The sequence below is a fragment of the Aptenodytes patagonicus genome, chromosome Z, assembly GCF_965638725.1.
Source record: "Aptenodytes patagonicus chromosome Z, bAptPat1.pri.cur, whole genome shotgun sequence".
In the NCBI taxonomy this organism is placed as follows: domain Eukaryota; kingdom Metazoa; phylum Chordata; class Aves; order Sphenisciformes; family Spheniscidae; genus Aptenodytes; species Aptenodytes patagonicus.
This window is the reverse complement of record NC_134982.1, coordinates 51,729,333-51,744,107: the sequence shown is the minus strand read 5'-3', so window position 1 is coordinate 51,744,107 and position 14,775 is coordinate 51,729,333. Positions and strand designations below refer to the sequence as shown.

At 43.9% G+C, this 14,775-nt stretch overlaps 1 protein-coding gene across 3 annotated transcripts in view; it reads left to right on the top strand.

The window, feature by feature from the left end:
- Positions 1-10,789: 10,789 nt before the first annotated feature.
- CDC42SE2 (CDC42 small effector 2) overlaps positions 10,790-14,775 on the top strand; it is an 87,108-nt gene continuing 83,122 nt past the window's right edge. For 2 of the 3 annotated variants that reach the window (XM_076362223.1, XM_076362222.1), the window contains exons 1-2: positions 10,790-11,152; positions 12,043-12,100. The gene's annotated coding sequence lies outside the window, so the exon portion shown is untranslated. Of the gene's footprint in view, positions 11,153-11,514; positions 11,585-12,042; positions 12,101-14,775 lie in introns of those variants that run through there. The other variant, XM_076362224.1, reaches the window with a different exon arrangement.

Here is a 14,775-nt window from a genome sequence, read left to right as displayed (position 1 = left end):
TGGCATAAGTGTGCACGCCTAGATTGAGACACTGGAAAGACAATCACAACCCAATTAATAATATATGGTGAAATGCATGTAATTGATGGTGGCAGGTAAACATGAAATTCTCAGCAAATCTGAGGCACTTTCTGAAACAGAGTCTGGCCTGTTCCTGCGTTATAAATTTGTGTGTGTGGAAGAACTGTTTGATACAGAGGGAGTTTTGGGGAGGGAGGAAGGCATTTTATAGCTTCAAGAGGAGGGGTGGGGGGTGGGGGGATGGGGGGATGGGTGTGTGTGTGTTTTCTTTTTAAGTCTCCTTTGAGAGAAGTAGTAATAGGAAATTTGTGAAGGAAGACCAGAGCATATTTAATTGTTCTGTTCCCACACCAGATTGGGCATAATAAATGGAACATGAGCCCCATGTCTCTAATTTGATACTTTGAAAGTCCCTCATTCTCTTTTTGCCCAAGGCAGACATCTATTTTCCTATTAAAGTTAATCTAAAAACTAACTAAGCTTAATCCAGCTTCCACTGAAGTCAGTGAGAATTTTTAAATTGATTTCACTGGAAACAGAAATAGGCCTCTAGGATATATCCTTGCATTATTTTTTGGGTTTTTTTTGTCAGATTATGTCAACATAAGTATGCCTGCATTCTTGAGGAAGTGGCATGGAAGATAGGTAAAGAGTTTCACTTCCCAGGAAACATCTCATTTTTTTTCAAATCTAGACTGGGTTGGGGAAAAAACCTGGAAGACTGCTCCAAATCTGTCCTATTAACCACATGAGTTAGTCCATTTTTTTGTTTAAACCTTCATTGACATATGCCTACATATTAAACCCAGTTTGCCACTACAAATATAGATAAAGTATCTTACAATAGCAATGTGTAAACTTTTGCTAGAGGCTACCAAAAGCTTTTTGTCAAAAATTTCCAACAATTCCTGAGTGATGGGAATCTGCTGGTGCAACATTATGGGGAAAACTCTGACAGCTATGTGGAACAGGTTTGAGCAGCGCTGGTTGCCAGCAGCCTGTCTTTGCTGTTGTTCCCGCTTGTTCTCAACATTACTGAAGTTGCCCTAGTACTGGCAATGTGTACGTTAAAAAATACCTTTAAACAAAAGCTTAGTGCTTGAGTGGATTTAAATGGTTTTTAAATGTGATCCCACATTGTATGGGTAAATCATGCTAGCTGTTTTCCAGCAAGATTTTGATTTAAGCCCAGATCTGGCTATCAATGCTTGAAGTGCCTTAGGGACAGGGCCTCAAAATAGAAGTACTATCTATAACCAGATGGTGACAAAACTGTAAACATTTGGGGGAGTCGTGAAGCAGAATTTCATCCCCAGTCCTCCACACACGGAAGCAAGTCACTTACTTCTGGTGTCCTACAGACCCTCTTCTACCGAAATAAAGCCCGTAACAGTGGCCTGTATGATACACTGATGTTACTCCCTGCTTTGAATTCCTTGCCCCCTGGATAGGGCAATGCAGTCTGTTAAAAAGCAGGACGTCTCAGCTCGTTCTGGTTTTGTCACACAGGTAGGCTGCATAAGGTCTCAGTGAAACAACTGGTGATTAACCGGCTTCCAAATGTATATTTGGACCAACAGGGCTAAAAATACAGAAAATTAAAGGGAAGCAATCACGTGGTGGACACAAAGCATCAAAGTACATACTGACTTTTCAAAATTATACATCCTTATATCCTCCAGGGCACAGCCCTATTTAGGTATCGTTGCCATGTACAGCACAGCTGTGGGTTTTTTGAGGAAAAGACCCTTTACACTTTCAGTGAGGTATTCAGCATAGAAATCTTTGGAATGTTTTCCTAAATATATAAATGGGCGGGACATTTTATTTAGTTGTTCCCTACTGCTATCCTCCACGTTTTCACTATAACTTCTTTTTTTTTTAATTTATGCACACTGTAATCAGTCCTTTGTCAGGGATTTTCAAACTGGAAAACAATTCATCAACATTTTGCTTGGAGTATTTTTGTGATGTTAGAAAAGCAACAGTTATATTATTTAGCAAGGGGTAGCCTGTCAAACTCCTGAACCTGGTCTGGTAGCATACTTGCTTTGCTTATGAATAGTACCTACACTAGCGTGCTTTGTTTACAGAATGAACTGTTCTGGAATGAACAGCTGAAATCTACTCAGGTACAATACAAGTCCTATTGCTTTTTAATAAGAGATGTTGCTGAAGTTGCTGTAAATTTCAATGGGAGTTCAACATCTGGAGCACCTCCAAGATCTGGCTCCTAATTTGTAACCTGAATTACATTTAGTATCCATTTAAAGCCTAGATTGTTTTTAAGTTTGTCCACCCAGTTTTATCATCCAGTGCCTGCTTTTTCTTTGCAATTACTCAGAATCCACCAATCTCTACTAAATTGCAGGACATGGGTATGCCAATTAGCAGCAGCTGAATGCTTCTATTTACAGGGGAAAATCAGGTGTGCATTCCTGCAATTTTTCACAGAAACTTACTTGTATGAATTAGTGTGGTTGTTTTATTACTTTCAGCTCAAATATTTTCTTTAAACAGTTCCATAACATGATGGAGGTAAGACTTGGGTACAAGTGGTGAATTCTGAATGGCCCAAGATTTCTCTGAATGATTGCAAGGGAAGATGTTTCTCTGCACTACAGTCGCCTCCTGCTGTGCTACCATGGCTGTCCCACAACAAAGGAGGTTCCAGGAATACGTGAAATACAACAGAGCAATAAACCTTAGTTAAAACTACTTTCAGTCCATTCAAAGTGTTGGTTATCATAATAAAGACCATCTAAGGTCTTGTCTCACTGGACGGAGGCCTGACACAAATGCCACTGCAGTGGGAAGGAAGCTTTGGCCGTCTCACCCTCATTACACCAGTACCAACCTACTGCACTGCTCCTGCTGCTGGCTGCCAGGTGAAACCCTGAAGGCACAGCAGCAAGCTACTTCCTTCCACTGAGGGCTCATACTTCTGAAACCCACTTCTTCTGACACTTCTCAGAAAGCCATACTTGGTAACTTTTTAGTCTGCAACTTACCAATTAATTCATACAGGTGAACTTTTTTTTCCCCCCTGCAGCACGACTTCCAAGGCATTAAATCCCTTTATTGTAGAAATATATGTATATTTACTTTTGTCTTTGGATATAGCGGGATTGTATTTAATTCAGGTTAGATATCCCAATGCTCTGATATGTTACACAGCAATGTTTCTACAGAGAGCTCAACAGTTACATCTGAGGAAAGCTTCCCATGTTTTGCATGGTTTTGTGAAGAAAGGAAATAAATTAAGATTAAATATGGACTAGTAAAGGGAAAGAAAATGGTTGATTAAATGCTGCTTTCTCAATTTCGTGCCATAGGGGAGAAAAGGCAGTCACTCAAGACAGAGAGGAAATAGAGTTTCAGAGAATATTTGGATTTACAGTGTGATTAGCTGGCAGAACTTGCTGCCACCATGTATTGCTAAAGGCATAAAGCTGGAAAAAATGTATTCTGGCTGCCTATGGCAGCTATGATTTTCATCATGTCAATTGGGTAATTGGATAGTCCCGTTTTCAAGGCCAATTGTCCCAAATGCATAAATGTGAAAATCTGAGATTTCTCTAACGCTATTTTCCTGTTATTCTATTTGCTCTCTTTTTCAGTTTTGTGCTAGAGTTTCTCCTTTTTTGTGTCTGTGTAAGTAAGGTTTTTCTTACCTTAGTTCAAGTTGTGCATGCTGTGTATGTCTGTGTGTTTGTCATAAAAAGGTAAAGTCCCAGCTTTGTAAGTCCCTACCAGTTTCATTAAAAGAGGTAGCCCAAGAGATAAAAGAAACCCTGCCCAGGAGATGGAAAACTACAGAATGTTATTTCCCTTTATTAGTCCGTGGAGAAATCACACAGTAGAGACTTCGTGAATGTCTCCACTGCAAGAAAAACTTTGGGCATTTGACTTTTTATGAGACACCAGGAAATCAATCACAGGATAGAAACCCTAAGGAACTAGAATTTATGGGCTCCAGTGTTCATGGAACTTCATACTATTCTCTTAGTGCATCTTAGTCATATTTCAACCTATACACATACTTTTCTCCTTTTCTTTTGTAGTTTTGGCACAGATCGAGATTTCACTTCCCTTTGCAAATCTGAGACTAGCATTCAGAATGGATGTTATCATCCATTTACACTTCAGGAAAACATTCTCCTACTGAATACTATGGGCGACATCCACGTGACTTGTACCCCAATGCCATTATTTGCTACATCCTGCTTGTTCAAGTGGGCTTGTTCAATTCAGGAATAAAAAGGCAGGTGTTTGGGCCCAGCCCTGGGCAGACACCCATGCCCTGTTGTGGCAAACTCTCTCTGGCAGCGCAGCTGGACATGCAAAACTGCACCTTTCCCAAGAATGAATCAGTGAGGCTGATGGTGTGGTGATAAAAAAAACTGTGTAACCTCACACACGCATTTTCTGTGGCGTGAATAGCATTTGAATTTCATTTTTGAGGCAACTTCATATATATCCTGCCTGTGGCTTGACCTGAGAGCTTTCTGAAATTCTCCCAACTCTGCTAGCAGTTAGTGGGATTCCTCTTCTAGGAAAAGCTCAGCACGTTTTTCCGAGCACATCATCTAGTTCTGTTGTGAGCGCCACCTCTTTTGACTGGAACTATGGACACGAAATAAACACCAGTACTTAATATAATACTGTCTGAAATCCCAGTTGTAAGTTCAAAGAGCATATGCTTCAGGGCATACAGTCACTGTTCAGATGCTGAGGGTGGTTGGTTTTTTTCTCATGAACATGAATGTCCTGTTCAAAACAAATGTCGTCAATCTTTAGTGGCCTAGGACTGAAAGCAATTCCAAATTAATCTAGCAGGTTGGCAAGTGATCAAAAATACCAACAATATATGAGTTGATGCAACTTACTGCCAGTTACATAAACAAGGAAGGCACCATAATGGAGTGGTTGACGGCACAGCCAAATACTGCTGCAAGCAGGCTTTCAGTACTACCTATCCATCAGCTGAGTAAGATTCTGTTCACTTGCTTAAAATTAAATAATGAAATTAAACTAGCTACAATAAACACTGTACAGTGTAGGGTGGAAAAAAAAAAAGGCAATGGAAAAGAAACACTGAAATTTATAAGGTGGAACTGAATATGAAAGCTCCTGGTATAAAGAAAAAAGACCCAAACACACAAAGCACTGTGTTAGGAAGCTGAGCATACAAGGTAAAAAACTGGTCTCACTGAAGACAGTGGCATGTCTTCCACTAAGTCATTCAAGTTATAAGGTCAGCATCAGATTGGGGTACTTCCCTGTGTTTAGGAACCAAGAGAACATTTCAGGGAGAGGACAGAATTCACCCTTAGAAGCACAAAATACCCCTAATACTGGATACAGCATCCTATTGTATTTTTTTAAAGTCAGAAATAGAATTATTCTGAAAGTATTAGGAATGCTGGCTTCCTTTTCATGTTCTTTTTTTTGGGGGGGGGGAGGAGGGGGCGAAAGGGGTTTGAACAGCTTAAAGTAAGAAAAAGCAATGGGGATTTATATTGTTACCAGATGAAGAGTTGGCATCTTGTCACCATTCCTCAGTTAAATTGAGCTGCTTCTGCTGCAGGGACCGGCAGGTTAATAGCAGTGAGAATGTGAGTCCACCTGGTTTGCAGTTCAGAACAGGGCTGGTACGGTCGCATTCAAAAAACAGTGAGTATAAATCTTTAATGGAAGTGGCAATTAAAAAAATCAAAAAGAAAAATAAAAAGGAAGTTAACTTAAAGAACAAAAACAAGGGAGCAATTTCAGCTTTCAAAGTGCTGGCTGGATGCTAGGAAGGATGATCATAAACGGTTCAGAGACCTAGTAAGTCACTTACCCACAGCTCCTGTTGACTTCAGAGGACTTTCCCAGATGAATAGAAGCTTCCTAGGAAAATACTTGAACCTAGCCAGCAGCACTACTGAGATAAGTCTGTAAAACTCTCCGTGCCATTAGCAAGGCACCCAGGAAAATTAACAGCAATGGTGAGAAAAATTAGACATCACAGGGGATTCCAGGGGATTTCCTCCCATTCCCAGACTATTCTACCCAGTTTCACAGTAGCATGTTGCAAAGCCTGTAAAATGCAGTCTGCTTTTTACAGTGCCTAATGGAATGCCCCCGCTCTCTGGTAAAACCAATAAACCTATATTTTCATAAACAGGAAAACAAAGTTAATCCCCAGAGCTTCTGAAATAATAATAATGAATTTTAAAAGTGTGGAATTATTTATTATTTGTATCACAATAGCAAGTAGAGAAGCCAAACAAATTGGGAGTTGCTTAATACCGGGCAATGTGCAAACATAGCACAAACATAACAGAAATATGCAACCTAAACAGACCAGACAGCCAGAGGGTGAGAGAAGAAACAGAGATGCATGTTAATTATGAGTTTCCAAAGCCACGTGCATGCACAGAATGAAAACTAAGGGAAGTTACAGAAAATATATTAGAAAGCTAATTACCGGCCCTGGTTCTTGCAAGTGTAAAAAATGCTATTGTTTGTGGGGTTGCATTTCTGTCAGAAAAAAGGACAATGAATGAAGGTGTCATACAGAGATTTCATTGCAGGCTCACAATGAAACAACTATATCACTGCAGCTATTTAGCAAAGTTCCTTTCTGATAGAAACAGTACTATTATCCCTTTGGATTTTCACTTGGTGAGCTTCTTTTGTTCACGGATCTTCTTTTTATTACGCAGAAAAGCTCTGAACTACTTTGCCAAGTTCAGGTCTTTACATGTTGAGTGAGAAGTGACTGAGTCAAGAGGACACACACTCTTTTCCATTCTCCCCACACTTTCTTGGTGAGCAGTAAATCTGCCTCACGCTACTTGGTGAAAGAGCACCTCAGCTTTGTTTTAGGTCTCTGGATCTAATTCAGAAAAAGACATATGCTACCTATAAAGCTATAAGGGAGCAGGCATGGTGCATCAACTTCCACATGGACAGTTATCAGGCCATGTAGAGGGGCTTGTATCCAAAACGCATGGAGATTCAGAGTGTTTGATGGGACTTCCAGGTGAAACTTCTGCCTCTTCTGGAAAAAGCAAGTTTTTCCCTTACCTGGACTCGTTCACAGGGAAGAAACATTTAGAGAAAACACTGGAAGGTGAATATCCCCAGTAGCTTCCTCTTTCAGCAGAAGAGAAGACAAGAAGCTAACCTTCTCCATGCCTACCACCTCCACTCATTGAGCTCAGCTCCTCATAAAGCTGGTGGTTATGACTGGCCTCAGCGTTGGTCATGAACAGCCCCTTGCAACTGACTGAATGAGCAGAGCGTAACACGTTGCCTCTTGTTAGGTGAGCCACATTAACGGACCATACTCCTGGTTCCTTGCCTGTGGCAACTGCAAAACAAAGCACATTTGCCTAGGCTGCCGTCATGAAGGTACACAGTTGCCACAGGTAAGGAATGCAGGTATGGTCAGCTAACGCAGCTCAGTGAATAGCTACCTTAACCACTTGTAATTGCTGGTGCACACCTTCACTGACTTGTGTATGGCTGCACTAGAAGGAGAGGAATCGGGTGGTGTTTATGGGTGTTACACACTGCTATTTAGTCACAGCTAACATGTTCATTTTATTGCTCATTTAAAAAAGGGAACAACCCATTGTTAAACTTGGAATTAAAATTTTTCCCTTTTAAAAAGCAATCTTTTTTTTCACAGACACCATCAAAGCCAGCAATGATGGATTTCTATTTGTGGTGTTTGGTATGCTAACTAGCAAGCACTCTGGCCCACAGGGTGGGAAGAATGTCATTTATCATCAAAGGTTCATATAAATATTGAGTTCTTTCTGCCTGACCATTTTTTCATGCTTCGGCATGAGGCCCTAAGGACAGCAGGGGAGGAAAAAGTTTTTGAAAGATAAAGTTCCTGCTTAACTTTGGATATGGAAGAAGTAATTAGTAAAAGTCATTAGTAATATGGGCAAGACTGTCACTGGGAAAAGAAATCAGGAGAATGGTCAGTATTTAGTCAGATGGACACAAGAGAGATACTTGGAAAGTGGTAAAGACAGCGTTACTGTGCTTTTGAGGAACTAACCATAATAAAGCAGAGTACAAACTGTTGGTCAGAGCACATTTGTCCAACTCAGTTCAAGCTATTGAAGGCTTAATTGAGCTTATTTGCAAGCATGGCTGGCTCTATACAGAGTTTGTTCTCACACACAACATGATTCGTACTTTGTTAGTAACTATGGCAGCTGAATACGTACCATTGCTGCCAGAAGCTGCCTGGCACATGACTGTCTTCTGACAAGTACCTGGCACATGCTTTCACAATGTAGATGAATCTCCTGACGCTGCTGCTGGACCTGGTTTGGAGAGGTTGGCTTCTTACAGGTTTATGCTACTGGGCTACGCAATGTGCCTTTGGGCACTCTAGTATCTATTGAGACATGTGGCAGGGGAGATGCCTGAAACTCTGAAGATGTACCAGAACCATCTAACACAAATGACTGTGGATGCATGCACTTGACACAGCATTGTTCCTTGAGAGGAATTGCTGTGGGGAACAGTGCAAACTGTGTGTTACCACAGGGTCTGATGAAAATGCCGCAACTCTTTAGAATATGGTGGTACTCCTAATGTGGACAGTCCTTCATGGGAATCGTTAATGTGTTAGCAGCTTTGGCCCAAGATTCCTGTGATGTTCCTGTGATTCACCTGCTCCTGCATGAAATTTGGGCAATAAGAGCAGGAAGTTCTTACTTACATGACGTCTTAAATGCACAATATTGAAGCAACATGTGGCACGGTGTTCCCCTTCTTGGTTTGTACACTTACCAAGCCAGGATAGTGTTTCTGCAGAAGTTTTCTGTGTAAATATGCCTACTTGCAACATTTCCATTTAACTACATGGTTTTTTTGCGCGAGCTCAACAGAATTTCTGTTAGCGTGTCTTCTTCAATATTGTTTTGCTGCTTTGCTCCTTCTCCCAAGAATTTTTCAGGAGTGGGGTCCTGAGAAAGAGAGCTTGAGAAAGAAAATGAACTTGTGGTTAGACTGACTGGATCTGCACCCAAACTCTGGATTAAGTTTCTGGGTTTGCCACACACTATATGAATGACCTGAGGCAAGCTATACTGCCTCTTTATACTGCAATTTCTCATCTTGAAAGTGGGGATAATACTTTCTCTACATCACAGGATTCTTGCAAAGTAAAGTCCATTAACAGTCATGAGAAGCTTAAGCAGAATGGAAGCAACCATTGCAGCTGTTCTTTGCAGCCATCAGATAAGGGTGTTCATCGTCTAAACACGCACAGCTGAAACACCACCGGCAGGGCGCCGGGCTGGGACTGGTTTTCAGTGCCCCTGCCAGTGCGAGGGGAAATGGGTGTGCCTGATGCAGACACCCCTCACACGTGTCCTTCTGAAGGCAAATTAGACATAACCACATCTGGTACCTCAGTGGGCACAAATAGAGACCTCTGAGAAAAATGTCCAAAATCATAAAAAAAGAGTCTGGAAAAATAATAAAAACCAACAATGTTGTCAGTTGATGCAGGTCTTATTAACGACAAGAAATCTACATTATTAGTAAGCGTAAATGTCAGGGATTCATACAGACTGAAAACAGAGATCAAAAGGTTTTGAAAGATTTTTTTATATGCTTGATATCCTTTTCAGACTGTTTTATAACAGTTTGTGGATTTAGGTATAGACAGGGAAGTTTTCCACTCCACAGTTTGTCTCTCCAGTCTCTTTCCCTGTGATACTGTCCAAATTCAGCTTACTGGCAACTCGTTAGCACTGCCACATTTTCCATTTTAACCCATGCCGCTGAACCACGGATGACGTGCAAAACCAGGACAAGTAGTGCACAGGCAAGATGGAGGAGGATGGCAGCCTGTCTCTATGTGTAGCTCGACAGCACCATGGTGTCACTGGGTAGAGCTGCCAGCCGTACTTTGCCACCCAGCGAGGAACGCATGATCTTGCACGTTCGTCATGTTTTACATTTGTGTCATGCTTGCCACCTTTAGCTTTTTTCCCCCCCTTTTTTCATTTTAAAAGACAACATATGGTCCAGTGGAATGGCATGGAGAGTGATGCCATACCTATTTTGAATCAGTAAATCGGTTACAGGTGTGGAGCACCTGTGATGAGCCATCACCTCTCTGCAAGATCAGGTTCATATTGCTGTCACGGACTGCCAGGGGGAGACGTACGATGGGGAAGTTTACCAACGCACAGAGGGGGTTTGCTGCTGTCAACAGCCAGGGATCAGAAGCCAGAGCCCCTTCTCTTTTCCTGGAGGTCTGATCCCAACCACATCAGCTTTCGTGACCTGCTTTCACTACTTTTCCCCCTCCTTGGCCTCTGCGATGCCAGCACAAAATTTTGGACAGCCGGCTAACGAACGGTCAGCCATTTGCACTAACTGCCCCAGGGCATGCTATCTCCTCACAGAGCGAAGGCAGGGAAAGCATCTGAGGAGGTGAGATGACCCCGCCGGCTTCGGAGGACTCTGGAGCGCTGGCTTCGCCCGGCTCCGGACAGGCGCCGATGTCCCACTGGGGTGCGCAACAAGGCCCGCGGCGGCACCACGGCCCGCCCCGCTCCGACCGCCCGGGCGCGGCGGCTCCCTGCCGGGAGCCGCCGCGCCCGGGCGGTCGGAGCGGGGCGGGCAGGGGGCGCTGCGGCGCCGGCCCCTGACGGCGGTTTGAAAGCGCGGCGGCGGAGGAGGAGCGGGCGGTACATCGATAGGGCTGACGGGCAGCGGCAGCCGTCCTCGCCGCCGCCCGGCCTTCTTTGTCCCCTCCCCTCCCCGGCGCGCCCAGCCCAGCCGGCAGCGCGGAGCGGGCCGGCCTCGGGATTCCCTTCCCCGCGCCGCCGAGGTCGCCATCTTCACCCCCTACCTCGCCTCAGACCCTGCCGGCCGGGCTCCCGGGAGCCGGCCGGGAGCGTGGGAGGGGGCCTGCGCCGCGCCGCGCCCGCCCGCTGCATGTGACCGCCGGGCGGCAGCGGCCTCCTCCGCGGATCTCGTCTGCGTCCTCCTCCGTCCCCAGCGCGGCGGGGAGGGGGCGCGGGGCGCCCGGCAGCGGGGGACGGAGGTGCCGGGGCGCGGCGGGCAGACAAAGGAGCGGGCGCCGCCGTGGACAGCGGTGAGTGGCGGGGGCAGGAGTGCTGGGATCCCCGCTCTCGCCGCCCCTCTTCCCTGGCGCGCCCGCGGGGCAGGTACCTGCCGGCGGGCCGGGCTGCGCCGCGGCCGCTCCCTTCCCCGGGGGAGCGTTGGGGCTCGGGCTGCTGCCGGCGGAGGCGGCGGGGGGGGCTGCCCCTCCGCCTGGGACCGCCGGTGCTTCCCGCACCGCCAACCCCGCGGCCCGGCGGGCAGTGGCGAGCGAGGGCCGAGCGAGGTGCCCGGGGGCGGCGGGGGCTGGGGCTGGGCCGGGCGGGGCGCTGTGGGCTGAGCCTCCGGCCCCGCCGCCGCGGGAGCGGGCAGCAGGGCTGGCCAGTGCCGCGGGCGTGGCGAGTGATGCTCAGCGGTCATCCCGCCTGACACTCGGGCAAAAAGGAGCAAGCAACAGATTTTTCTGGTGGGCGATAAAAAAAGATGAAGAGGGTTTTTTTGCTGTTGTTTTGGGTTCCCCCCCCCGGCAAAGCGTGTGGCGGGAGGGCAGGTGCTGCTGTGAGCAGGTGGGTGGGCGGCGGGAGCGGCAGAGCAGCGGGGCCTGGGCTCGGCCTGTGCCGGGCACAGGGCGTGGTGGCGCGCCGGGGATGCCGCGGCGCCTCCCTCCCCGCGGGCCGCGGCCACCCGTGTTCCTGACCGCCGTGGGGAGCCCCGCACAGCGGCGTGAGGGGTAGAAGGCCTCTCCGGGGGGGGCGCTGGGGTGTAACAGCTATGACTTTGTTGTGCGTCCAGAGAGGTAAAGTATTTAACGCGGTTATTTGAAATGTGGCGCTCGTCTTCTGGGTTAAGCGTTTGGTTTTCAGGCCGTTATTCAGTGTGTGTAACCTTGTCCTCTTACCAAAATTATAAATCTTACTTTCACAGGCCAGGAGAACGTAAGATCCTGCGACTTTTAACTCTGAAGTTGGATGTGCATTAAACTGTAAGTCTTCTGATTTTGTTTTTGAACTTGGATGGATGAATGGAGTAATTATTTCACATTTGTGAGACAAAAACTTCAGAAGTAATTTAAATGAAACCCTAAGCAGACTTTTCCCGTGCCCATTGCAAATATATCCCTGCTGGACTGTGATAACTGGTTAAAAAAATAGAAAAGTAAAGAAAATCTGTAAAGCCTGGGGGGAGGGGTTGCCTTAAGCTCTTTTTTTAGGTGTTTTTTTGGTGATGGGTTTTATTTAATCCTCAAGGGCTGGCAGTCATCTTTTAAGCTTAAATCAATGTATAGGAAACACCTGTAAGTGTAATACTAGTATGTTTCCTTATATTTAACTGAAGTAATTAATATTAGATGGCGCTTTTTCCTCACTCATAAGGAATGTTTGATCAGATTACCTAAGCAAATTAATTGACTAATAATTAGCTCAGTGAAGGTACAGATACGTTTCTGAAAGTTGGGTTTTTTATGTTGTTGAAATATAGATGAAATTTTGAAAGGTGTAATAAAATACTAAATTTCTATTGTAATTTTTTTTTGAAGGGTGAAAAGGGACTATTGTAGATGAAATTGTAGAAAGTGATCAAGCAAATGACTACAACCACTAATTAACTAAGTAGCAGCTCAAATAAGGAATGAGATAATTCACTGTATAAATTTTAGTATGTATATACATTTAATTATGTGTCAGTAGCTGCATCATTGCTCTCTTAAATTTAATTTCTCCCATTAGCTTGGGTGAGAAGCTAGAATCTAGATATAGCTGTCTGGATAGCTAAAATTATTTTGCTAATGGGTAAAACTCTCTACACGCTTTCTGCTTTGAGGAAAGGCTGGTATCCTTTCCACAGCAGAGAATCAGTTAGTCTATGTTCAAGAAACTTCCTGGTGAAGTTTTTGTATACTTAGACCAAAGTTGTATAGATCAGAAATTACAGCGTACAGCGTGTATAAAACATTATAATGCATTTGTACACCAGAGGAATGAAGAACTCTGAAACTGTTGTTAGGTGCAGCTTGTCCAGAAATGTTACAGCTGTGTCATACATTATTTTTGATTTAAAGGCTGTTTTGCTGAAAAATAATTGACAATTTAATTACGCTGTCATATAACCAGACAAAATAAATTGTTCTGAAGCTTGCTAGTAATTCTGACCTTAAGAGGGTGTCAGAAGTTCTGTGGTGGCTTGCAGTGTGGTGGTCTGTGGGAAGTCTTGTGGACGTGGTGGCTTCTCATGATAGGGAAAAGGCAGTTAGAAATGTTTTGAACATCCCATCATACTTTCTGCTGTCCAAAAAATCAGTTGAGTTGATTTAGAAACAGGAAAGGGAGAAGAGAAATTGCGTGTGTGTTCCAAGTGACTTTTTAAATATTTTAGTGTGACTTTTTCTACCTAGATATCAGAGCTCTCATTGCAATGATAAAACATTAACCCTAGCATAGTGTCAAGAAGTCAGATCATGTCCTGTGGAGGTATTACAGTAAACAAGAAGTGTTAAGTGTCTCGTTTCATATTTTTCCCGAACAGGAAGTGTAATTGACACTCTTACATTTCTAGAAGGAGTAATGGTTTGTGGTGGTGAAATAACGTTAATCAGCAGTTGCTGCTATAATTCATTGTTCACTGAGGAGGAGTCCATGTAACACCTGGTAAATTGAGCAAGTCCTTTAGAGCAGACTTGCACAAACCCTTTGGATATTTGTGCCAGACCTTTTGACCCTCAAAGGTGGGGTGTGAAGGGGTTTCTTTTTTGGTCTCTTCAGTAGGGATTTCTTGCTCGAATTACAATACGCTATTAGAAAAATACTTTTTCTTTACACCATTGTCATATAAATTACAAGGAAAACTTATTTCATTCTGTGGTATATGACTGAGATAGTAGTTTCTTGGACTTCAAGAATTTTTTTCAAACTATTAAGAATAGTGTTGAGACATTCTCTTTGCTTAATGTGATTTATAGACGAACCTTTAGGCATAAAGCATAATGTGGAATTAAATTACTCAATGTAAAAAAAAAAAAAAGTTAAAGTACTTCTCTGAAGTACCTCTCTTGCAGGTCTTTTTATTTGTTTGTTTAATTTTTGGTGAACTTAGCTTGTTGTGGAGTGGCAAATTATATGTAAGCTTAGCATACCATATTGCTAAAGAAAATCTCTTGCCAGTCTGTTTTGCAAACTCTGTCATACTTCGTGTTAGCTCTACATGCAGAAACCCACTAGGTTCTGGTCAGTGTCACCGAGTGCTTGTCTAGAATTAAAATATGACTAACTTTCACTTAATTTTGAGTGATACTTTGATTATTCAAATTAGCTTTCAGCAACTTAGTTGCAACTCTTGATTACACATGACAATATGAGTCCAGGAACCGGATAGCAATTTATCATCAAATTCCTTACTGCAGCACATGTTTTTACTAGATACAGTTCTAGCTAATATTAAAGACTGTAGCCTTACATAAACATGCATCTGAATGACCCAGTTATCTTTGGTCACCACCTTACCTTTGGGTATCTCTTTCTTGCTGTATGCCTCTCTGTGTGCTCAGATAGAGAAAATGGGTGAAAACTAGTGTCGCCCTTCGTAGAGCCTTGTTATACCTTGCTGTGTTGTATTCATTAAAATGTATTTGCTAGTAACTACCATATCTGTTTATCTTGTGTC